General features: G+C 38.5%; 1 long non-coding RNA gene across 2 annotated transcripts in view; it reads left to right on the forward strand.

Moving 5' to 3' along the window:
• The window catches only part of LOC149123559 (uncharacterized), a 97,408-nt gene that overhangs the window by 58,992 nt on the left and 13,508 nt on the right, over positions 1–24,908 (forward strand). Inside the window, exon 4 of one of the 2 annotated variants that reach the window (XR_016216236.1) lies at positions 6,699–6,865. The exons of the other annotated variant lie outside the window; for it this stretch is intronic. This is a non-coding gene — a long non-coding RNA (uncharacterized LOC149123559). Of the gene's footprint in view, positions 1–6,698; positions 6,866–24,908 lie in introns of those variants that run through there. 2 annotated transcript variants of the gene reach the window in all.

A 24,908-nucleotide genomic window follows, 5' to 3' on the forward strand; every position in this document is an offset into this window, starting at 1 on the left:
GATATTGTATTGTCCAAAATTGCTAAATTTCCTCTTATTTGTTCAAGTTTTTTCATAGGTTTCATTAAATTTTCCACATAGGAAATTATGTTAACTCCAAAGAGAGTTTTCTAACCTGGATGCCTTTTCTTTCCATTTTGTGTAATATTGTGTATTCATCTGTTTGTGTTGCTCTAGCAGAATACCTGATGCTGATATTTTATAAAGAAAAGGGGTTTAGTTAGCTAATAGTTTCAGAGCCTGCAGGTCCAAACCTGGGAAGCCTCAGCTCTTTGTGTCTGCTGAGGGTCTGTCCCCCTGGCTGCATCAGAACATGGTGGGAAAAATAAAAGAGAACTGACCATATATAGAGTGGATTAATTATAAACATTGGCCTTGCTCCATTACCACCACCTCTTTTGAGCAGTCCATGACACCAATATTAATCCCTTCATAAGGCTATATCCCATGATTCAACTGCGTTCCAAAGGCTTCACATCCCTCAGGTTCTACAATCCCAACATCACCATACTAGGGACCAGCTCTCTCTCATATGAACCTCTAGAAGATATAATGAAATCATGTACAAACCATGAATAGAAGTGTTAGAAGACAGCTTCACCTGGCTGTTGATCATAGTCGGAGAGGATTCACTATTTCACCATAAGAATGATGTTAGTCTTGAGGTTACTATTGTGGAGTAGCAGGTTAATTGCTGCCTGTGACACCAGCCATCTCATATGGACACCTACCTGTTGGAGATCTGGCTGCTCCATTTCCAGTCCAGCTCCCTGATAATGGCCTGAGAAAGCAGCAAAAGATGGCATAGATGCTGGAGCCCCTGCACCAAAGAGGAGACCTGGAAGATGTGCTTGGCTCCTGAATTCAGCCTGGTACAGCCCTGGCTGTGGCATCCATTTGAGGATTGAAGCAGTGGATGGAAGATCTCTCTCTCTCTCTCTCTCTCTTTTTCTCTCTAACTCTGCTTTTCAAATAAATTTAATAAATAAATAAATAAATCTTTAAAGAAAAGAATGATGTTAGTCTTAAGATTGTCATAGATGCTGCAGAAAGCTGAATAATGCCCATCAAAGATGTCCACATGCTAATTCTTGGTCTCTCTGAATACTAGCCTTGTATGGCAAAGGGGACTTTATAGATGTAATTAAATTAATGATCTTAAGTTGGGGAGATTATATTAGATTGTAAAGGTGAGCTTAATGGAATCACACAAAAATTTATGAGGAAAGTAAGAGAGTTATGTTCAGAAAGGGAGAGGTAAAGATAGAAACAGATGTTGAAGTATTGAGAGACCATGAGGCATGGAAATTAACATATAGAGAGTTAAAAAATGATGGGATATCATATTACTTGGCATGTAAGTAGTTATAAATGTTGTCTTCACTGAATTATACCCTCTACATAATAAATATTCCTCTTTCCTTGCTTTATGGTACTAATCATATATCCCATATTATGTGATGTTAATATCCCTGCCTGCAAGAAAAATAGTATGTATGTATTATTTGCATATGAATATGAAAAATGTCAAACATTATTAAATCTATATAAAAATAAGTAAACATTAAACATAAAACATAGAAAAGCTATTTATTAAAGTGGATGCTTCCATGGAAGCTCCAGAAGAAACATAATTTCACTACTTATTTTAATCTTCTGACCTTAATAAATTTCTATTGCTTTAAGACACTGAATTTGTAGTACTTATATACAGCCACATTGGAAAATTAACACAAAACATTTTATCATATTGAGAAATTTCCCTTATATTTCTAGTTTGCTGACAGTTTTTAAAGGGATCAGGTGAGATTTTTGTTGAATGCTTTATCTGCATTTATTGAAAATAATTTTTTTTGTTTTTAAATTTTGAGTTAATATAGTGAGGTATGTGATTAATTCCCAAAGTTAAACCAACCATGTATTTATAGGATTAATCCTATTTGGTGATGGGATGTTATCATGTTTATTCATTTTCTGATTTTATTTTCTAATATTGTGTTAAGAAGATGAGGACATTGGTTTTAGCTATCTTTTTGGTTAATGTTTTTAGTTGTAACATCAGATTTCTGCTCTATTTTCTGAATGACTTTGTATAGAATTGATTCTATTTCCTCTTCAAATGATTGATATAATTCACTAATGAAGCTTTTGGACCTAGAATTTTCTGTATGGGAATAATTTTCTGAAAACTACAAATTCAATTCCTTTAGTGGATATAGTATTATTCATATTATTTTCTCTTGGGTGAGCTTTGGCAGCATGTATCTTTCAAGGAATTTGTCCATTTTATGTAAGTTATCAGATTCATTGACAAAAATGTAATTTGTGTTATTCCTTCACTATGTTTTTAACATCATAGAATTTCTACTGATGGCTGCATCTTTTTGGATAACATATTTTCTCTTTTTTGTTTCTGGTAAGTCTGGTAGTAGTTTGACAAATTTCATTGACCTCAAAGAAGTAGCTTTGGTTTCATTGATTTTCCATATTTCTGTTTCCTTTTCCCTGATAGTCAAGTGATCTTTATTATTTTCCTGCAATTTTTTGCTTAGTGTTTCATATGCTGTTTTTTGGTGTCTATTGATATGACCATAGATTTTAGTTCATAACTTCTTAATATAGTGAAATACATGAATTCTTCATAGTAGTTTCATAAGGCAAAAAGGAGACTCCCTTTATTTTTAATCTATTTTTATTTCTAATAAACAATTTCATGGAAAAATTGAATTAAAGGATAAGTCTATTTTGATGCAAACATTAAAACCTATGTGTAGTTTTCCTGTAATATACATTTTCCTTGAACCTTTGAAATCTCTCTATATAGGCTTTTTTTTTTATTCAACAAGTAGAGTTATAGACAGTGAGAGAGAGAGACAGAGAGAAAGGTCTTCCTTCCGTTGGTTCACTCCCCAAATGGCCACTATGGCTGGCGCTGGGCCAGTCTGAAGCCAGGAGCCAGGTGCTTCTTTCTGGTCTCCCATATGGGTGCAGGGCTCAAGCACTTGGGCCATCCTCCACTGCCCTCCCAGGCCACAGCAGAGAGCTGGACTGGAAGAGGAGCAACCCGGACAGAACCTGGCGCCCATATGGGATGCCGGCGCCACAGGCGGATGATTAACCAAGTGAGCCTCAGCGCCGGCCCGTATATAGGCATTTAATCTTATAATTTTCTGTTTAAGTACTGCCATATTTACATGGTACAAATTTTTGATATAGTATGTTTTAATTTTCATTCAGTTCAAAATACTTTATAGTTCCTCATTAATTTTTTATCTTTAATTATTTCAAGTTAAGTTGTTAGCTTCCAACTAAGCTAAGCTATGTTTTTCACTGAAACATTATCTTTAAATTTCAATTTCTTATGAACTTTTTAAAGTGCCCTTGGGTAGCAGCAGTACACTTACTTCAAAAAGTAATTATTTTGGGGGGGCTGGCTCTGTGGCACAGTAGGTTAATCTTCCACCTGCAGCACTGGCATCCCATATAGGCTCCAATTCGAGTCCCAGCTGTTCCTCTTGTGATCCAGTTCTCTGCAAAGGCCTGGGAAAGCAGTGGAAGATGGCTCAAGTCCTTGGGCCCCTGAATCCACATTGGAGACCTGGAAGAAGGTCCTGGCTCCTGGTTTCAGATCAGCACAGCTCTGGCCATTGCGGTCATTTAAGGAGTGAACCAGTGGATGAAAAACCTTTCTCTCGGTCTCCTCCTCTCACTGTCTGTAACTCTACCTCTCAAATAAATAAATAAAATCTTTTTTTTTTAACTTTTATTTAATGAATATAAATTTCCAAAGTACGGCTTATGGATTACAATGGCTTCCCCCCAATACCGTCCCTCCCACCCACAACCCTCCCCTTTTCCCACTCCCTCTCCCCTTCCATTCACATCAAGATTCATTTTTGATTCTCTTAATATAGAGAAGATCAGTTTAGTATACATTAAGTAAAGATTTCAACAGTTTGCTCCCACACAGAAACATAAAGTGAAAAATAATAGATGATTTTTTAAATGATGATGAAATCAGATCAGCCCTATTGTCATGTTTAATCCCAGTGAGAGTCAAGTTGGGAATTGATAATTTCTTTTTTTCTTTTTTTCTTTTTTTTTTTTTTTTACAGAAGATCAGTTTAGTGTACATTAAGTAAAGATTTCAACAGTTTGCACCCCCATAGAAACACAAAGTGAAATATACTGTTTGAGTACTCGTTATAGCATTAAATCTCAATGTACAGCACATTAAGGACAGAGATGCTACATGAGGAGTAAGTGCACAGTGACTCCTGTTGTTGACTTTACAAATTGACACTCCTGTTTATGGCATCAGTAATCTCCCTATGCTCCAGTCATGAGTTTCCAAGGCTATGGAAGCCTTTTGAGTTCTCCGACTCTTATCTTGTTTAGACAAGGTCATAGTCAAAGTGGAGGTTCTCTCCTCCCTTCAGAGAAAGGCACCTCCCTCTTTGAAGACCTGTTCTTTCCACTGGGATCTCACACAGATCTTTCATTTAGGTGGTGGTGGTGGTGGTGGTGGTGGTGGTGGTTTTTTTTTTTTTTTTTTTTTGCCAGAGTGTCTTGGCTTCATGCCTGAAATACTCTCATGGGCTTTTCAGCCAGATCCAAATGGCTTTAGGGCTGATTCTGAGGCCAGAATGCTGTTTAGGACATCTGCCATTCTATGAGTATTTTTTAAAAGATTTTATTTATTCAGACTCATAGAATAAATAAAATCTTTTAAAAAATTATTATTTTTTGCTGTGAGTGAAGTTGAGTGTTTTTTTCATTTATTGTTTATAGTCTTTGCCTATTTTTTCCTGCTGGACTGTAGTCTTTTACTTTGTATTTGAATTCTTTATTTAGTAGAGCCATTATCCTTTGGCTATTATGTGAATTAAAGATGTTATCTCACAAAAACTATGTCAAAAAATAAATTATTAAGGTAATGAAGACTCAAAAGTTAACAAAATAATTATTGTGAGTCAATACCAGTGGGGGAACATACATAAAAATTTGAAAGTATAAATGCAATTTTCAGGAAGAACTTCTTTGAGTAATTTTTATATTTCAGGCCAGGGCTTTACAATCATTTCCATTTCACACATGGAGAAGATGATCTTGTCAATGTGATATACCAAAGTAAACAGACAAGACTGCTTGATGGATCTAGGATATTTGACTACTTCTGGCTCTTCAAAATTCCCCAATGGATGGAAGTATCAATATCTCAGTACAAGGGCACATCAAAAAGTTCTTGGAAAATAGAATTATTTTATAATTTATTTTATATTAGTGCATGGGTACTAGAGATCTTCAAATAGTGCATGAAAATGTGCATTATGAAAAAAACTATGCATGGATTTTAAAATTGCATCAAAATAAACTTGTCTTTCAAATCCAGGTTTCCACAGATTTGTTAAATAATTTTGAATAATTCTGGATCACTGAGAAATTTCACCTTATGCCACAATATTCTGTGTGGCTATTTCAGTGACCATCAGCATTATTACAACTCAGTGTAATATGCCTTTAAAATTGCTTGTCATGTTGAATGGTAGAGAATTACAACAGAGTCCAACATGCAACACAGTTTTTATCTGACTTTGGCAGGGTAGATGCGCCAGCCACAAATACCATGAAAAGTGGCAACCAAATATAATAATGACCAAGGGCAGAAAATTTTAAAAATTAGTGTAGAGGCACTACCTGATAGTTTCTGAGACTCATGCGTATCTTTATAACCATGAATATACCCAAAAGATAACTTTATAACTAAATGAACGATACACAAATTCTAAGCCTTGAGATTAATAATTTCACATTTCTTCTCAATTCATTGAAATCAGGAAAATTCTAAAAGAAGTAGAAGAGCCAAATGATATTGTATCAATCAATAACTGTATCTGGAAAGAACACTGGAATATGTAATATATTTGTTTATATTTAAGATTTATTTATTTTTATTTGAGAGGCAGAGTTGCAGACAGAGAGAAGGAGAGACAGACAGAGAGGTCTTACATCTGCTGTTTCACTCCTCAAATGGCTACAATGACCACAGCTGAACCAATCTGAAGCCAGGAACCAAGAGCCTCTTACGAGTCTCTCACATGGGGGCCAAGTGCTTGGCTTTCCCAGGCCATCGGCAGAAAGCTGGCTCAGAAGTGGAGCACTGGGACTTGAACCTGTGCCCATGTGAAATGCTGTCACTGGAGGCAGAGGCTTAGCCTACTACGCTACAGCCCTAGCCCAAAGACTGGAAATATTTAACAGATTGCCTTTTATATTCAGGTTGATCAAATTGAGAAATTGTGACTTTACCTTGATATTTGTGAGGAGTTAGTTCTGGGGCTCCTCTTGGAGACCAAAATCTGTGGATACTCAAGTCCCTTCCATAAAATGATGCAGTATTTACATACAACTTATGCAGTACTCTTCCTTATTTAAATCATCTCTTTATTTATTATGCCTAATACAATGTAAATGGTATGTAAATGATTGTTACACTGTATTCTTTAGGGAATGACAGCAAGAAAAAAACCTGTACATGTTCAGTACTGATACAACTTTTTCCCAACTATTTTTGAGCCACAGTTGGTTGAATTCAAGGATACAAAACCCATGGATATGGAGGGTTGACAGGACTGGGCAATGGTTCCAATTACTGGATTAAAATTTTAGCTTATCTTTTCCTTTTTCATCTTTTATAGGGCTTTGTCTAAAGAAGCAATGGCCATTGTTGGTAAGGACTCATACTCCTTGCAAAGAAGGTCTTGGTTAACAACATCTATGAGGATATTAGTCTTCTTATTCTAAATTCAGTGCTATCATAGTCTTCTAAAAGCAATGAAAATAAAGCATGATGCTTGAGTTTCTACATCAAAGCTGTTTTATTTAAATACTGGAAGTAATGAAAGTTCTGTTGAGAGAAAACTTAAGCTAATAAATCATTGGCCTCTATTCCAAGTTTAATCCTTCCAAAATGAGAAAGATAAGTTTTTGAGCTTGGGAAGCCTTCTTTTTCAAAGAATAATCTTTCTTGCATCAGCTTTGATTTCCAGGAATCAATCAATTTTAGTTCTAGCCATCTGTCTGTTTTCAGTTAACTAAAAAATTTGTTAACTGATATTTGGTTTCTTTAATTTTGTTGCACTTAACATAAAAACTAGAAATTAATTTTATATAATTGAATCCTAAAAATGAAAAGATTATTCTCTGAGTAAATCTTTATAGTAATGCATATATTTTATAGTTTAGAAATATTTTCCTGTGCTCAATGTCATCTAGTGCAGGAATCTCCAATCAATCCCTTTCATTAGTTATTCTAATAAATAAAATGTTAGAAATACTATTTATTCACAAGAACCCATTTCCATTTTTTGATGAAGTACCTTTGCTAATTGACTACTTTAATCACATATTTGTTCAGTTATTCAGTAAAAATGCACTTGTTAAATATATGCTATATTACTTTCCTTTTATTGGGAGATGGACAAACTGATAAGAAGATGTGGTCTTTGCTTCCTAGAAGTTGTTGGTTTAGGTGAGGGCTGAATTTTAAACTACTAATTATTATTTCGTAGGAAATACTCTTGTAATGGTGCAGTTTACGAAACAAGATGAACTATGTAAATAAAGTTTAGAATCATAATGTTAAGTGAAAAAACAAATCCCACATTTGTGGGAAACAATGACAACATTCTTCTATTTTTAATTTTTTTTGGCATTAAAGCTGTTTATTTTTTCCAGAAAATGGCATTTCCTTTTAATGTTAAAGACAGTACAGAGAAATTAAGAACCACCACAACATCTAAAAAAAAATCTGTCATGAAGTTAAGACTTGACCCAATCCAGACTTCTTTCCACCCTATTCCAAAGGTCTCAGTCCTATACAAAGTTCCAGGCACTGGTGAGAAGAATGTGTATTCTGCAACTGTAGGATGAAAAGTTCTATAAATACCCGGTAGGTCCATTTGGTCTATAGTGTGGAAAACTCTGCTGTTTTCTTGCTGATTTTCTGTCTGGTTTATCTGTCCATTGCTGAAAGTGGGGTATTGACATCCCCCATTACTAATGTATTTGAGTCTATGTCTCCTTTAGATCCACTAATATTTCTTTTAAATAGCCAGGTGCCCTAATTAGGTGCATATACGTTTATATTTTTTTTTATAATTTTTTTTTTGACAGGCAGAGTGGACAGTGAGAGAGAGACAGAGAGAAAGGTCTTCCTTTTTTGCCGTTGGTTCACCCTACAATGGCCGCCGCGGCCTGTGCGCTGCAGCCAGCGCACCGCGCTGATCCGATGGCAGGAGCCAGGTACTTCTCCTGGTCTCCCATGGGGTGCAGGGCCCAAGCACTTGGGCCATCCTCCACTGCACTCTCTGGCCACAGCAGAGAGCTGGCCTGGAAGAGGGGCAACCGGGACAGAATCCGGCGCCCCAACCGGGACTAGAACCCAGTGTGCCGGAGCTGTAAGGCGGAGGATTAGCCTAGTGAGCCGCGGCGCTGGCCCATATACGTTTATAATAGTCACATATTCCTGTTGAACTGATCCCTTCATCATTACATAGAGTCCTTCTTTGTCTCTTTTAACAGTTTTTATGTTAAAGTCTATTTTGTCTGAAATTAGATGGCTACACCAGCTCTTTTTTTGGTTTCTGTTAGCATGGAATAACTTTTTCCATACTTTCACTTTCAGTCTGTGTGCATCTTTGTTTGTGAGATGTGCTTCTTGTAGGCAGCAAAAAGATGGGTTTTCTTTTTAATCCATTAAGCCAGATTTTGTCTTTTAACTGGAGAGTTGGAGCCACTTACAATCATTGAGATATTGATAAGTAATGACTTTGCCCTGCCATTTTCCCAAAAATATTCCTATTTTTTACTTTGGATTTCCTTTGTACTTTTACTGAGATATTTCCTTCCTTTACCTTCTTTCATAGTGATGACCCTGTTTCTGTGCTTCTGTGTGCAGCACATCTTGATGCATCTTCTGCAGGGATGGACTGGTGGTGACAAATCTTTCAATTTCTGTTTGTCCTGGAAGGTCTTTTTTTTTTTTAAAGATTTATTTTATTTATTTGAAAGACAGAGTTACAGAGAGGTAGAGACAGAGAAAGAGGTCTTCCATCTGCTGGTTCACCTCCTAGATGGCCGCAACAGCCATCTGAAACCAGGAGACAGGAGCCTTCTCCAGGTCTCCCATGTGGGTGCAGAGACTCAAGGAGTTGGACCATCTTCCACTGCTTTCCCAGGCCATAGCAGAAAGCTGGATCAGAAGAGGAGCAGCCGGAACTATAACCAGGGCCCATATGGGATACCACCACTTCAGGCCAGGGTTTTAACCTGCTGCGCCACAGTACTGGCCACAATGGAAGATCTTTATTTCATCTTTGTTTATAAATGAGAGCTCTGCAGGATATAGTATTCTGGTTGACAGTTCTTTTCTCTTAAAACTTGGAATATATCTCGCCATTCTCTCCTAGCCTGTAGGGTTTCTGATGAGAAGTCAGCTGTGAGTCTACTTGTAGATCCTCTGAAAGTAATCTGGTGTTTCACTAAAAAAAGGCCTTCTAATCCTTTCTCTTTCCAGGTATTCAGGAACTCCTAGAACCTGTATGTTGGGGCAATTTGATAGTATCCTGTAGATTAGCAACAGTGGTTTTTTTTTAGTTTTCTAATTTCTTCTTCTTGTGTTCTTGTGTTTGGTCTGACTGTCTAATTTCCTGTGCTTTGTCTTCTAAGGCAGATCTTCTTTCTTCTGCTCCACTGAATCTGTTGTTAAGGTTTTCCACTGTGTTTTTTATTTGTTCTATTGAATTATTCATTTCCAAGATTTCATTTTGATTTCTCTTTAAGATCTCAATTTCATGGAAGAAATTTTATTTCATGTCATGTATGAATTTCATTAGCTTGTGAATTTGCTTCTGATTCCTTCTGAGTAATCCTGTGATCAGTTTTTTGAATTTCATTTCTGGCATTTCTTGAATCTCATCATCTTCACAATCTAGTATTGAAGTGTTGTGTTCTTTTGGGGGTGTCATGTTGTCTTCCTTATTCTTGTTTCTTGAATTGGCATGTTTTTATTCAGCATTAGATGCTGTAGCATGTAGATACTTGTTGATTTCTTTGTTTTTTCAATGTTGCAGCTTTCATCTTTGTACTATGCCTCTGTAGATGAGTGGAGTATCTGCTTTTCAGTGAATACCTAGAGGCATGTAGTAGGTAACAACATTCTTTTAAATAGCTTATATAATATTTTTTGTTTGTAAATTTAATTTGATTTAATTTATTTGCAAGGCAGAGAGATTTTTCCATCTGCTAGTTCACTCCCCTAAATGCCTGCAACATCCAGGGTTGGGCCAGGCTGATGCCAGGAGTCTGCAACTCAATCCACCTAGGACCCAAGTACTTGACTCATCACTGCTCCCACTCAGGGTGTTCATTAGTAGGAACCTGGATCAGAAGAAGAACCAAGACTCAAACATTGGCACTCAGATGTGGAATGCAGGCACTCCAAGCAGCATCTCAACTGCTATGCAAAAGCCCACCCTGAGTATTTTTATAAAGCTCAAAAATAAGCAAACCCAAGTAAGTATGAATATCTACTGAAACACAGTTAAATAATTGGAATGATAAAGTAGGAAGAGGAGGAAGAATAGGAGCAGTCGGATTCGTTAGGGAATAATAAAGTTAGGACAATCAATGGCTATCACTTGGAGCCAAGGGGGAAGAGATCATTTAGAAACACAAGCTGGATAAAAGTATTGTTACAATTTAAATTGAGTGATAGGATCAAGCATGACAATTATTATAACTTGAGTAGGTAGCATGTGTGAATTTTGTCTAATAATTTTATTTTACTACAGAAAATTTCAACCATATACAAAAGCAAATATACATCATGTTCCTATCATCTACCTTTTATGATGATTAATTTATCAATAATTTAATTTACTCTAATGCCCTACACATAATATTCCCCTAATAATTTTGGAGAAAGTCTCAGATGCAAAATTATTTCACCTGTTTCATACATTTTTTATGTATTTCCAAAAGAAAACAGGTGACTTTGTAAAACATAACCTTACTTCCATTTTCATACTTATAAAAATTAAATTTATTTTCTTAGAATCATTAAATAGTATTTAAACTTCCCCTATGATCTTATAATTTTAAAATGTTTTTATCCTTTTATTCAAGATCCAAATAAATAACCATATTTTTAATTTATAGGTTTCTTTTATATTTCTATTTTTTTCTTTTAAAAAATGAGCTTTGTTTTTTATAGAAGTTTTTGGTTCATGGAAAAATTGAACAGATGGTACAGAGACTTCTCATAAGGGGGTACTTCCAAAGTCCTTGAAAAACTGGAATTAAAAGTTAAAATTATTTTGGTGCAAAAATTTTTGAAACACATACAGTTTTTTTATAACACATATTTTCTATGAACTTTTTAGACACCTCTGTTCTCATACAAATATAGCCTACCCCTTATCAGCATTCCCTGCCACAGTTGTATAATTGTTAGAGCTGATGAGCCTGTATTGACACATCACCACCCACAATCTTTAGCTTATGATAAGGTTCACTCTTGTTATTGCACATTGTATTGGTTTGAACAAATGTATAATGAATCTTGAGTCTCCGAATTTCAGGATTATTCTGAGTGGTTTTGCTACCCTGATAGTCTTCCATGCTCTGCCTGTTCATCCTTTCCTCACTCCTGATTGCAGGCAACCACTGATCTTTCTACTGTCTCAATAGTTTTGGCTTTTCCAGAATGTTGTATAGTTCTCAACAAACAATATATATTTTTATTTATTTTAAATATTTATTTGAAAGGCAGAGTTACAGAGAGGCATAGGCAGAGAGAGAGAGAGGTATTCCATCTGCTGGTTCACTCCCCAAATGGCTGCAATGACAGGAGCTGGGCCAATCCGAAACCAGAAGCCAGGAGCCTCCTCCAGATCTCCCATGGGGCAACTTTACCCATTACACCAAAGCGCCAGCCCCCAACATGTATCTTTTTAAGACTGGTGTCTTTCACTTAGTAACATGCATTTATGATTTTCCTCACGGCTTGATGGATCATTTCTTTTGAGTACTGAATGATGATATTCCATTATCTGGATGTACCACAATTTATTTATCAGTTTTCTTACTGAAGGACATCTTGGTTGCTTCCAAGATTTGTCAGTTACGAAGAATTGACTCCTATTAAACAGCCATGTGCAGATTTTGTGTAGACTTAAGTGGTCAACTACTTCGTAAATAACTAGAGGTGTAATTGCTGGGTCATAGTGTAAGAGGATATTTAGTTTTATAAGAAACCATCAAACTGTCTTCCAAAGTGATTGTTCCATGTAACATTCCTGTCAGCAATGACTCAGAGCTCCTGCTGTACCGCATCCCCTCTAGCATTTGGTCTTGTACATGTTCTGGATTTGGGCCTTTCCACTACTATAGCTCTGCCCCAGTCCTAATGGCTTTGATGTAGTCTTTGTCAGTCCCCTGCTGGGCATTCCTCTCTCTTCCTTGTGGTGATTGCAAATCAACTCCTTACTCAAGATTAGCTCACTGGGTTCAAGGAGTGGTACAAGGTCAAGTTGGTCCTGTAGGCCTCAGAGCTCACTTATCACTTCTGTGGACACTGTCCTGATGCTAGACATGCAGCTCTGTCTTCACGCTCTGATCAAACAAAGTAATGAACAGTGTGCCCATAGACCCCATTTGGGCTGCAGTTCCGATGCCACCACGGCATCTTCAGGATACCCTGGCCTCTGGTTGCAGACCAATCAAAGAAAGGCTCCAAGGGCTGTGCACCATCCAGAGAGCCACATCCAAGCTGATCATGAGCTGCTCATCCCCAACTTGGATCTGTAAGACTCACTGTCCTTAATCCCTGGGGGAGTCTGGAAATTGAGTGAAAGCTACCTGACTTCTTGGTTTGTGCATTGTAAATAAGCTACTTTCTCCACTCTGGAGTCAGTAATTAGCTTGCTATACACTGCCTGGTGTGCAGACCAGTTTTGGTAGGAACGCCTCTAACTCATTTTTAAAATTTAAAATTTCTGCTCTATTGACCGTGAAAATTACAGCCAATAGAATGAAAAAGAAGTAAAAGATAAAGAGAAGAAGGATAAAAGGACTATTTGAAAATATATCATAACTCTTGAAATCCAACAATAAGAAAACAACCTAATTTAAAAATGGACTAAATATATATATATTAGATTTATTTATTTATTTGAAAGGCAGAGTTATAGAGAGGCAGAGGCAGAAAGAGAGAAAGAGAGAGAGAGAGAGAGGTCTTCCATCTGCTGCTTCACTCCTGATTTGGCCACAATGGCTAATCTTGAGTAAGGAAGTACAACTTATCAATTTTTTCTTTCATGGATTTTGTCTTTGTATTTTAAAAATCATCATCAATGGGTGTCGTGGCTCACTAGGTTAATCCTCTGCCTGTGGCGCCAGCATCCCATATGGGCATCGGTTCTAGTCCTGGTTGCTCCTCTTCCAGTCCAGCTCTCTGCTGTGGCCCAGGAGTGCAGTGGAGGATGGCCCAAGTGCTTGGGCCCTGCACCCGCATGGGGGACCAGGAGGAAGCACCTGGCTCCTGGCATCAGATCAGCGGCCATTAAGGGAGTGAACCAACAGAAGGAAGACCTTTCTCTCTGTCTCTCTCTCACTGTCTATAATTCTACCTGTTAAATAAATTTTAAAAAATCACCATCAAACTCAAGAGCATTTAGATAACCTTTTAGGTAATCTTCTAGGACTTTCGTAGCTTCACATTTTATGTTTAGACCTGTGATTCATTTTGTAAATTCTTGTGACCAGCATTATTAGGTCTTAGTCTACATTAACTTTCTGTGTGTGTATATCTGGTTGTTCCAACACCATTTCTTGAAAAGACTATCTTTTCTCCATTGTATTGCCTTGCTGCTTTGTCAGATTGTTGGACTGATTTCCCTAGTTTGCCTTTGATAAAACCAAAGCATGTTGGGCTCCGGTTAAATAGTTTCTCCGGAGAGCAGACCTTGTTAAGAAGACCTTGTTCAAATGCTCTAGCAGGCATTTCAAAATGGCTGCTTTCCTCTCTGCCTCTTCCTGATACTCACTGTGAGAATGTTGTCAAGCTCCTGGAAGTAAAATTCACGAAAGGCAGAGGTCGGTCTAAGGACTGCGACTCTCTGGAGTTTTCTCTCTCAGACTTAGCTACACAGAACCTGGAGCAATTCGTCAGTTCCCGTTCAGGTTTCCGTACCTAGGCCCTGGTTTCTAGTGGCGTCCGCTCCGGTAAGCTGTGTTTCTCTATACTCGTATTCTCCTGTTGGTCTCGCAAATTTGGGGGGCGGTGGTTTGCACTTCTCTGTACGTCTCTGATGGTTCTGAGAAGAGTTCTTAATTTGTCGGCTTGCTAGAAGTTTTGCTCATTGTGGGACAGAGTGCTGACTTCCAGCTTCTTACATTCTGGGCTGGAAATTGGAAGTACCATTTCTTTTTTTCTTAACCATATTTTTTGTAAGAAACTGAGTATATGTTGAACATCGTCTCTTGGTATTTATTTAAATTTGATTGATCCATTCCTATGGAGTCATTTAACATATTTTGCTGTACTATGCAAATTGGCAATTAGATATATGAGTAGCAGGCTTAATCGTTTTGCGTCTTTGGCAAGATTGCTTACAGATGGTGCAACATATTTCTCTAAGAGGTTTAGGATATCTAGGTAGCTCTCTTTTTGTGGTGTTGGCAGCCATTGATGTTTGCACGGATCTGTGGTTTACTTCGGGTCACCAGTGGTGGTATTGCAATGCCTCTGAGAAACAGATTGGCATCTCCCATGAGCTCTTTAGTTACAAGGTACGGTTGGCACAGGACAGGAAAGAGCAGAGGCTTCCTTGCTTTCCTTTATTTGCCAGTTTTTGGGGAAATGTGGGCTCTCATGCATTCTTCAAAGATGCGTTTTGCCCATCTTTATGGACCCAATAATTGATGTATTATAATTTACTGCATGGCTTATCCTGCTTTAAGTTCAATTTTTCCATCTTTGGCTGAGGTTTTTATGACATGACTAATAGTCCTTAAGAAATTCCTTGCTATCTGATGTTTCAAGTTCCCTTATTCCACTTCATGTTGAATTTTATTATCTATAAATGATACACAAAATATGTAAGATAATGCACAAACCTAGAATTGGGCGTCACCCATTTTCTAAGCCTCTTTTCTTTTATGAGAGGTGGTATTTTAAGATCATAATCTGGGTACTAGGCTGATGTTTTGGTAATTATTTTTGGGGCTTTTCACTGGAAAAGGTAGTCTGTGTATCTATCTAGATGTAGGTAAATTTATAATTTATTTTGTTTCTTGCCCAGTTTTGTTCACATAACTCCCTACGTTAAGGCAGCAACTATCCAGAAATTGATCTATATCCTGTCCATGTTTTAAAATCTGATAAACTCAATCCTAGCTTTGTCGTTTGACTATGGAGTCTTTGGCAAGTTACTTAAACTGCATCAAACTTACTTTCTTTTTATAATTATGTAGTTAGTATTAAAATATGTTTAGAAGAGGCCTAAAGCATAAAAATGTTAATCATCATTGTTCTTAATCATTCAAAAACAATCTATAAATTTAATGTATCTAAAATTTATACAAATACTTTCATACTGGCACAAAATTTCAAAACTTCAAAATTCATTTTTGTAATTTTAGTTGTGACAAGTTTACTATATATTTCAGTTATAACATAGATATGATAATTTTTTTTTGACAGGCAGAGTGGACAGTGAGAGAGAGAGACAGAGAGAAAGGTCTTCCTTTGCCGTTGGTTCACCCTCCAATGGCCGCCGAGGCCGGCGTGCTGTGGCCGGCGCACCGCGCTGATCCAGTGGCAGGCGCACCGCGCTGATCCAGTGGCAGGAGCTAGGTACTTATCCTGGTCTCCCATGGGGTGCAGAGCCCAAGCATTTGGGCCATCCTCCACTGCACTCCCTGGCCACAGCAGAGAGCTGGCCTGGAAGAGGGGCAACTGGGACAGAATCCAGTGCCCCGACTGGGACTAGAACCCGGTGTGCCGGCGCCACAAGGCAGAGGATTAGCCTAGTGAGCTGCAGCGCTGGCTCCTTTTTTAACTTTTATTTAGTAAATATAAATTTCTAAAGTACAGTTTATGGATTACAATGGCTTCCCCCGCCCCATAATTTCCTTCCCACTCGCACCCCTCCCATCTCCTGCTCTCTCTCCCATTCCATTCACATCAAGATTCATTTTCAATTATATTTATATACAGAAGATCAATTCAGTATATATTAAGATTTCATCAGTTTGCACCCACACAGAAACACAGAGTGTAAAATACTGTTTCAGTACTAGTTAAAGCATTACTTCACATTGGACAACACATTAAGGACAGATCCCACATGAGGAATAAGTACACAGTGACTCCTGTTGTTGACTTAACAATTTGACGCTCTTGTTTATGGTGTCAGTAATCTCCCTAGGCTCTAGTCATGAGTTGCCAAAGCTATGGAAGCCTTTTGAGATTGCTGACTTCAATCTTATTCCTACAGGGTCTTAGTCAAAGTGGAAGTTCCCTCCTCCCTTCAGAGAAAGGTACCTCCTTCTTTGATGGCCCCGTTCTTTCCTGTGGGATCTCACTTGCAGAGATCTTTCATTTAGGTCTTCTTTTTTTTTTCCAGAGTGTCTTGGATTTCCATGCCTAAAATACTCTCATGGGCTCTTCAGCCAGATCCGAATGCCTTAAGGGCTGATTCTGAGGCCAGAGTGCTGTTTAGGACATCTGTCATTCTATGAGTCTGCTGTGTATCCCGCTTCCCAGGTTGGATAGTTCTCTCCCTTTTTGATTCTATCAGTTAGTATTAGCAGACACTAGTCTTGCTTGTGTGATCCCTTTGACTCTTAGACCTCAGTGTGATGAATTATGAACTGAAATTGATCACTTGGACTAGTGAGATGGCACTGGTACATGCCACCTTGATGGGATTGTATTGGAATCCCCTGGCACATTTCTAACTCCACCATTTGGGGCAAGTCCGATTGAGCATGTCCCAAATTGTACATCTCCTCCCTCTCTTATTCCCACTCTTATATTTAACAGGGATCACTTTTCAGTTAAAATCTAAATACCTAAGAATAATTGTGTGTTAATTACAGAGTTCAACCAATAGTAGTAGAACAAAAAAAAATACTAAAATGGATAAAGTATTACATTGTACATCAACAGTCAGGACAAGGGCTAATCAAGTCACTATTTCTCATAGTGTCCATTTCACTTCAACAGGTTTCCCCTTTGGTGCTCAGTTAGTTGTCACCGATCAGGGAGAACATATGATATTTGTCCCTTTGGGACTGGCTTAATTCACTCAGCATAATGTTTTCCAGATTCCTCCATCTTGTTGCAAATGACCAGATTTCATTGTTTTTGACTGCTGTATAGTATTCTATAGAGTACATGTCCCATAATTTCTTTATCCAGTCTACTGTTGATGGGCATTTGGGTTGGTTCCAGGTCTTAGCTTTTGTGAATTGAGCTGCAATAAACATTAATGTGCAGACAGCTTTTTTGTTTGCCAATTTAGTTTCCTTTGGGTAAATTCCAAGGAGTGGGATGGCTGGGTTGTATGGTAGGGTTATATTCAGGTTACTGAGGAATCTCCAGACTGACTTCCATAGTGACTTGACCAGTTTGCATTCCCACCAGCAGTGGGTTAGTGTCCCTTTTTCCCCACATCCTCTCCAGCATTTATTTTTGGTAGATTTCTGAATGTGAGCCATTCTAACCGGGGTGAGGTAAAACCTCATTGTGGTTTTGATTTGCATTTCCCTGATTGCTAGTGATCTTGAACATTTTTTCATGTGTCTGTTGGCCATTTGGATTTCCTCTTTTGAAAAATGTCTATTGAGGTCCTTGGCCCATCTCTTAAGTGGGTTGCTTGTTTTGATGTTGTGGAGTTTCTTGATTTCTTTGTAGATTCTGGGTCAAACCAGATTTTAAAAAGTTGATGTTGGCTTTAAAATGTGAAAGGGTTACAGTAATTTTCAAAATCCTCCAAAGATGTAAGCAAACAAAAACATTTGGAAGTCGATTACAAAGGTGACAAAATTAATAGAGATTTTAATTAGAAAAGGTACATGGTTATATTATAGTTTAGATGAAAATTCATAATTATGTTAAAGACAGATTTGAGGGGGACAAGAACACAGGCAGAATAAGTCACGTAGAAGATGGTTGAAGGGCAGGTTTTCAGCCAAGCAGTTAAGACTTTGCTTGAGACATCTGCATCCCATATTGGAGTGCCTGGGTTTGAGTCCTGGTTCCACTCCTGATTCTGGTTTCTTGCTAATACACACCTGTAGGCAGCAACTGATGCTCCTCTATGTGGGAGATCTGGATTGAGTTCCCAGTTGTTGTCAGCATATGGAGAATGAACCAGTGAATGGGAGATATCTCTGTCTTTCAAAAATAAATAAAACAAATAATTCATTTTTAAAAAGAATTTGCTTTAGATCTTCTAAATAACTTGTAAATAACTGATAGAGAACAAGCATAGTGTGTGTGCAGGGGTGAAGGGTGGCAGCAGCATTTACAAATTCTGAAGCATCTTTAGATGATACAGTCATTGTGATTTGGTCTCCCTAGTTTTAGGCTCTTCTACCTTAAGCCTCCCTTCACATGACTTGTCACATTAGTCTTCTAAAATATAAGGGCACAGACTTGTGAAGTGGTACAGTTGGTTAAGCCACTGCTTACTACGCTAGCATTGCAGATGGGAGCACTGGTTCAAGTCCCAGCTGTTCCACTTCTGATCAGACTCCCTGCTGCTGTGTCTGGGAAAGCAGTGGCAGATGGCCCAAGTACTTAGGACCCTGCCACCCATGACAGAAACCCAGTGGAATTCCAGGCTTCTGGCTTCGGCCTGGCCCATCCCTGGGCCTTGGTGATTTGATACTGAAATTCTTCCAATAAAAACTATCTCCAGACATTTTGGGAGTAAACCAGTGAATTGGTTTGCTTGCTCTCCTCCTTTCTTCCCTTACCACCCCGTTACTTTGTTATTCTGCTTTTCAAATGCTATAAATCTCAAAAAAATGAAATATGAAGGTACTTCAAAAAAGTTGGTGGAAATGTAATTATAAGTTGTGGTATAAAAATACTGAAATCTATGGATATCAGAGGACGTGAAATAGCTCATAGAAAATATATATTATAGAAAAACTGAATTTCAAAACTTTTTAAAACCAAAATAAACATATATTTTAGTTCCATTTTCCACAAAGTTTTTGAAGTGCCCTAGTTTCTGTAATCATCTCCTTTCCCAGTTCTTCAGATTTCCTCTGTAGTAGTCAAGGTGAAAACTAAGATGCTATAACAAAGATATCCCAGAATTCAATGGGTCAATAAGAAAGAGTATTTCTCTACTATGAAAATCCACCTGGCATAGGCAGATGAGGCAGCTCCTATTTTACTAGGTTGCACATACATCGAGGTGCCTTTCATCTTAGCTCTTATCCTCCAGGATGTGTCCTCAACAATGTGGTGAAGGATGAGTTGGCACTATAATGTCCACATTTCTGGCCAATAGAAGGAAAAAAATCAGCTTGTTCTTTAGGGTTGACCAAAGAACCAGGATAGATAGGAGGTGTGTGTGTGAAATAAGGAATTGATTCAGCAATTATGGAGGTTGACAAGTCCAAAGATCTGTAGTCAGTCAGCTGGAGGTCCAGGGAAAACTAATGTGTACTTCCAACCGTAGTCCAAAGGCCTGGAAAGTAGGAGACCTAAGGATGTAGTTCCAGTCCAGCTGCTGGAAGGCATGACTCAGGAACATCCAATATTTCAATTTTAGTCTGAACATGGGAGGAAAAACTGAAATCCTAGCCCAAGACGGAAGACCGGCAAGAGAAGCTCCCTATCCTCAGGAGGTTTCACCTTTTTGTCCACTTTAGGCCTTCAGCACATGAGATCAGGCCACTCGCCATGGGGAGAACTATCTGTTTTATACAGTCTGGTGAGTCAAGCGTTCACCTCTTCCAGAACATCCCCTGCCAACACACCTAGAATAGTGCTTGGCCAAATATCTGTGTCCTCGTGGTCCAATCAAGATGATCCATAAAACTAACCAACATAATTAGTCCAGACTAGCTATCTTTCAAAAATCATCTTTATAGTATGCACACTGATGTATTTCCACCTACGTTCATTGACATTCCAATAGTGAGAACTCAGTCATGTGAATACATCTAGGTTCATGGCAGGCTGAGAAATACAGAATCTAGCTAACTGGCCATGTCCCTTGGGTAGACAATGATCTGCCTTCCAACTAGGCAAAATTGTGTATATTCAAGACAAGGTATTTGTATCACCTCTTTATTCAATCAACATGGATCTGGCTCTAACTTAGCCCCTAGTCCTACCCAACTGTTTCTTTTTTTTTTTTTTTTAATTTTTTTTTTTTTTTTTTTTTTTTTTGACAGGCAGAGTGGACAGTGAGAGAGAGAGACAGAGAGAAAGGTCTTCCTTTGCTGTTGGTTCACCCTCCAATGGCTGCCGCGGCCTGTGCGCTGCGGCCGGCGCACCGCGCTGATCCAGTGGCAGGAGCTAGGGTACTTATCCTGGTCTCCCATGGGGTGCAGGGCCCAAGCACTTGGGCCATCCTCCACTGCACTCTCTGGCCACAGCAGAGAGCTGGCCTGGAAGAGGGGCAACCGGGACAGAATCCGGCGCCCCAACCAGAACTAGAACCCCGTGTGCTGGCGCCGCAAGGCGGAGGATTAGCCTAGTGAGCCCCGGTGCCGGCTCCCAACTGTTTCTTTATGTAATTACAATTGATTGCACATTTATGTACTCAGAGTGTCATCGTTTGTTCATAAAGCTTCCATTGACAGGAGTGGATCTTCCTGATTTCATGTCTTTTTTTCTAATATTATGTGTAATTGGTACTTGATTAGATATTGTTGACTCTTCTAATGCTAAGTTAAGTGCAGCAGAGTATCAGAATGAGATTGAGGCTTCTGAGAAATGATTCTTGGTAGGAGAAGAGTGAATACAGTTTACATTCAATGAAGGCTTAGGCTACCTTCTATGAACCTAGTGTTTGGGTAGGTGACAGATTTTCCAGTGATAAGATGTCTGGGTGGGAAACAGCTTGAAAATGTAGGAATTTGTGGTGGCTTTTTGTCTACTTCTCTCCTTGTTTAGTTAGCCATATACTGAGATTACTATATTGTTTCTTGCTTTTTATTGTTTTTTTATTTTTTACTTTTCCTTCTTTAGTTATTATGTTGAAAGTTACTTTAGGAAAGGAAAAATTCTAGAGATGTAACTATAAATTTTTGTATTATATTTGTATATATTGTATTATATTTGTATTATTTTGTAATATATTTGTATTATACTGAAATTACTTTCTAAGCCATCTTTTAATTCAGAATTTCACCCCCCCACGGATCAGTGCCTTCAGATATTTTCAAATTATATAGTAAGTGTTAGATTCCTACTTTCTCAGTTCCTATGAACTCCCTATTAATTGATGTTCATTTTTACTGCATTCGTCTTATTTGTACGAACATGGCTATGAGAAGCATGAGTTTGTTTAAAAAAAAATGAACACCAGTCTAAGTTGAATAGCCTTTCTCAACTGGCATTCTGTGACAGCATGATGTGCTATAGAGAAATGGCTGGAGGGATTATTTTCAGTTTTCCCATGAGTAGTGTGTTGATAGGACCATTCTGAATGCAAAAAAGATAAATTAAGTCATTGCATATGATTAGAAATCTTGGGACATCGGGGTTTATTTTTCCTGGAAATCCAGTCATAAACCAAGATTCTGGCCAAGTGATCTCAAAATCTTTCTTGAGAAAAGATGTGTCTTACTGAAATAGAACTATGAAAATTTTATCTTGCTTTTTAATGATAAAAATAGGCAGGTATGAGATGTGAATTAAAGGATTTGTTTTATAATCCAAAACACATGAGATTTTTCTGTTCATTTATATCATGGGCAATAATTTTAATATTACTTACAGAAGTGTTGTTGAACACCAATAAATAAAGCTATTTTTTATAATGTTGTGATTGCCAGAAAATTAAAAGTAACAGACCCTTGAGACTAAGAATAAAAATATATTTTGAGGGGGCCAATGCTGTGGCTCACTTGGTTAATCCTCCACCTGTGGCGCCAGCATCCCATATGGGCACCGGGTTCTAGTCCCGGTTGCTCCTCTTCCAGTCCAGCTCTCTGCTGTGGCCCAGGAGAGCAGTGGAGGATGGCCCAAGTGCTTGGGTCCCTGTACCTGCTTGGAAGACCAGGAGGAAGCACCTGGCTCCTGGCTTCGGATCTGCGCAGCGCCGGCCGTGGTGGCCATTTGGGGAGTGAACCAATGGAAGGAAGACCTTTCTCTCTGTCTCTCTCTCTCTCACTGTTTATAATCTCCCTGTCAAATAAATAAAATATACATACAGTTTTTGAAATATTTGGAACTAGAGGAATTTGCAACTAATAATTGGATATTATTATAAGGGTTTTGGTTCATCCTTATCTGCTTTTTCCTAACTCCTGAGAGAAGATGCAAAGTATTACTCTAGATTTTGTGTAAATTTGAATTGGGTGTAATCATAACAATTGTATCTGTTACCAAGAAGGCAGTCAAATATTAAACATCCTCTTCTCCTTCTCTTCTGCTCTTCTTCTTTCCACCTCCTCCTTTTTCTCTTCTTCCTCCTTTTCTTCCACCATTACTTTTCTTCCTCCACCTCTTCTTTTTTCTCAAGAAAAAAATTCTGAGTATACCAGTATGTATAAAACGGCTTGTAAGAGACATGGAACACAGGAAAATAGCATTGCTAGAAGCACTAAGAAAATATTCTATAGAATCTAGATTTCTAAATTTATACTTTGTCCAGCAACTGGAACATATTAACTTCTTGTCAAGGTTCTGTCATAATTGCATTGAGTTTAGATTTCTTCTAGCAATCCTAGAAGTTACTGTACTTCAATTAATGCTTGAAGATAGTTGCAGGAGGGAAACCAAAATTGGTGTGACATTTTCCATGAATTAGAGGGAATGGAGAAAATTTAATATACAGAAGCTGCAGCAGGTGTTTTGTGCAGAAGTTAAGTCGCCACATGGGATGCAGGTAGTGAGTCCTGTCTCCTCTACTTCTGATTCACTTTCTTCTAATGCACACCCTGGAAAGCAGGTAATGGTTCAAGTGGGCATGTCCCTAACACCCTCATAAGAGACCTAAATTCAGTTCCAGGTTCCTGGTTTCAACTTGGCCCAGCTAACATCCACCAGTGGGTGGAAGATTATCTCTATCTTTACCTTCAATATAACATGAAAATAGATGAAAAAAATTGTTAATGACAACCAGTTCTTCTATGTAATTGCAACTTTGGAGACTGGGAAAGAGAGTAGTATTTGCTCTGTTCCTGTGCTGTGTAGTCATTTTGCTTTATGTTAGTTGTCTCATTGTATCCTCTTGATTTTTGAAGAGATTGCTGTTATCCATCATTATGTAGAGATCTGAAAAAGCTACACATGGTCTTCATGAAGTTCATGGAAAATGTGCTATGAAAAAATGATGCATGGGTTTCAAATATTTTGCTCCAACATAAAGTCATCCTTTTAAAGAGTTTATTCATTTTTTTTATTAATTTAAAAGGCAGAGAGAGAGAGTGTGTGTGTGTGTGTGTGTGTGTCAGTCTTTTTTTTTAAGGGGAAGGGTTTATTGGGGAACAATCTACAGACCGGAGTGAAGGGGCGGCGAAGGAAAAAGGGAGACTGTAAGAGAGAGAGACAGAGAGAGGAGCTAGCAAGGAGAGAAGATAGAGCAGAGAAGAGGAGAGAGGAGAGCAGAGCCAAGAGACCAGAGGAGGAGGCTGGAGAGAGGAACCGAGAGAGAGCAGGAGAGAAGGGGCAAGAGCATGTGTCAGTCTTTGATCTGCTTGTTCATTCCCCCAAATGCCTGCAACCCCTGGGGCTGAACAAGACCAAAGCCAGGAGCTTGGAATTCCACCTAGGTGTCCTATAAGGATGGCAACAACTTAAGTACTACAGCTATCACCTGCTGTCCACTAGAATGCATTAGCAGGAAGGTAGATTGGAAGCAGAGGTGAGACTTGAGCCCAGGTACTCCAACATGTGGTATGGGTATCCAAGCAGTGGCTTTTCCCACTTCGCTGCAATGCTTATCCTAGACTCCTCTTCTAATTCAATTTTCCACAAACTTTCAGAAGTATCCTTGTATATGACAAGCCTAAAGTCTACTAATCAGTCACTGCCAGTGCCAGGATTGAAACCTTGATTTGTCTTTTTTCCACTAAGTTTCCTTTCAAACAACAGGAATGAATAAAATAAGCCATTTTAGGAATCTACTTTTTAAAAATTTTTTTTGACAGGCAGAGTGGACAGTGAGAGAGAGAGAGAGAGAAAGGTTTTCCTTTGCCTTTGGTTCACCCTCCAATGGCGCCACGGCCGGCGCACTGCGGCCAGTGCACCGCGCTGATCCGATGGCAGGAGCCAGGTGCTTATCCTGGTCTCCCATGGGGTGCAGGGCCCAAGCACTTGGGCCATCCTCCACTGCCTTCCCGGGCCACAGCAGAGAGCTGGCCTGGAAGAGGGGCAACCAGGACTAGAACCCGGTGCCCCGACCGGGACTAGAACCGGGTGTGCCGGCGCCACAAGGCGGAGGATTAGCCTAGTGAGCTGCAGCGCCGGCCTAGGAATCTACTTTTGTTCTTTAGGCTTTTCACTAGGTCTGGTGAAAGATACTTTACATATACTTTTACTCAATAATGAGCAAACCTGTCTTTTATCTATCATGAAAATTTTTGCCACAAAAATTAATGTCTTGCTAGATTGTTCTTACAACAAAAGGAAACTATAAAACATA

This window comes from Oryctolagus cuniculus, chromosome 11, assembly GCF_051225735.1.
Source record: "Oryctolagus cuniculus isolate XC-2025 breed Fujian yellow rabbit chromosome 11, ASM5122573v1, whole genome shotgun sequence".
Lineage (NCBI taxonomy): Eukaryota > Metazoa > Chordata > Mammalia > Lagomorpha > Leporidae > Oryctolagus > Oryctolagus cuniculus.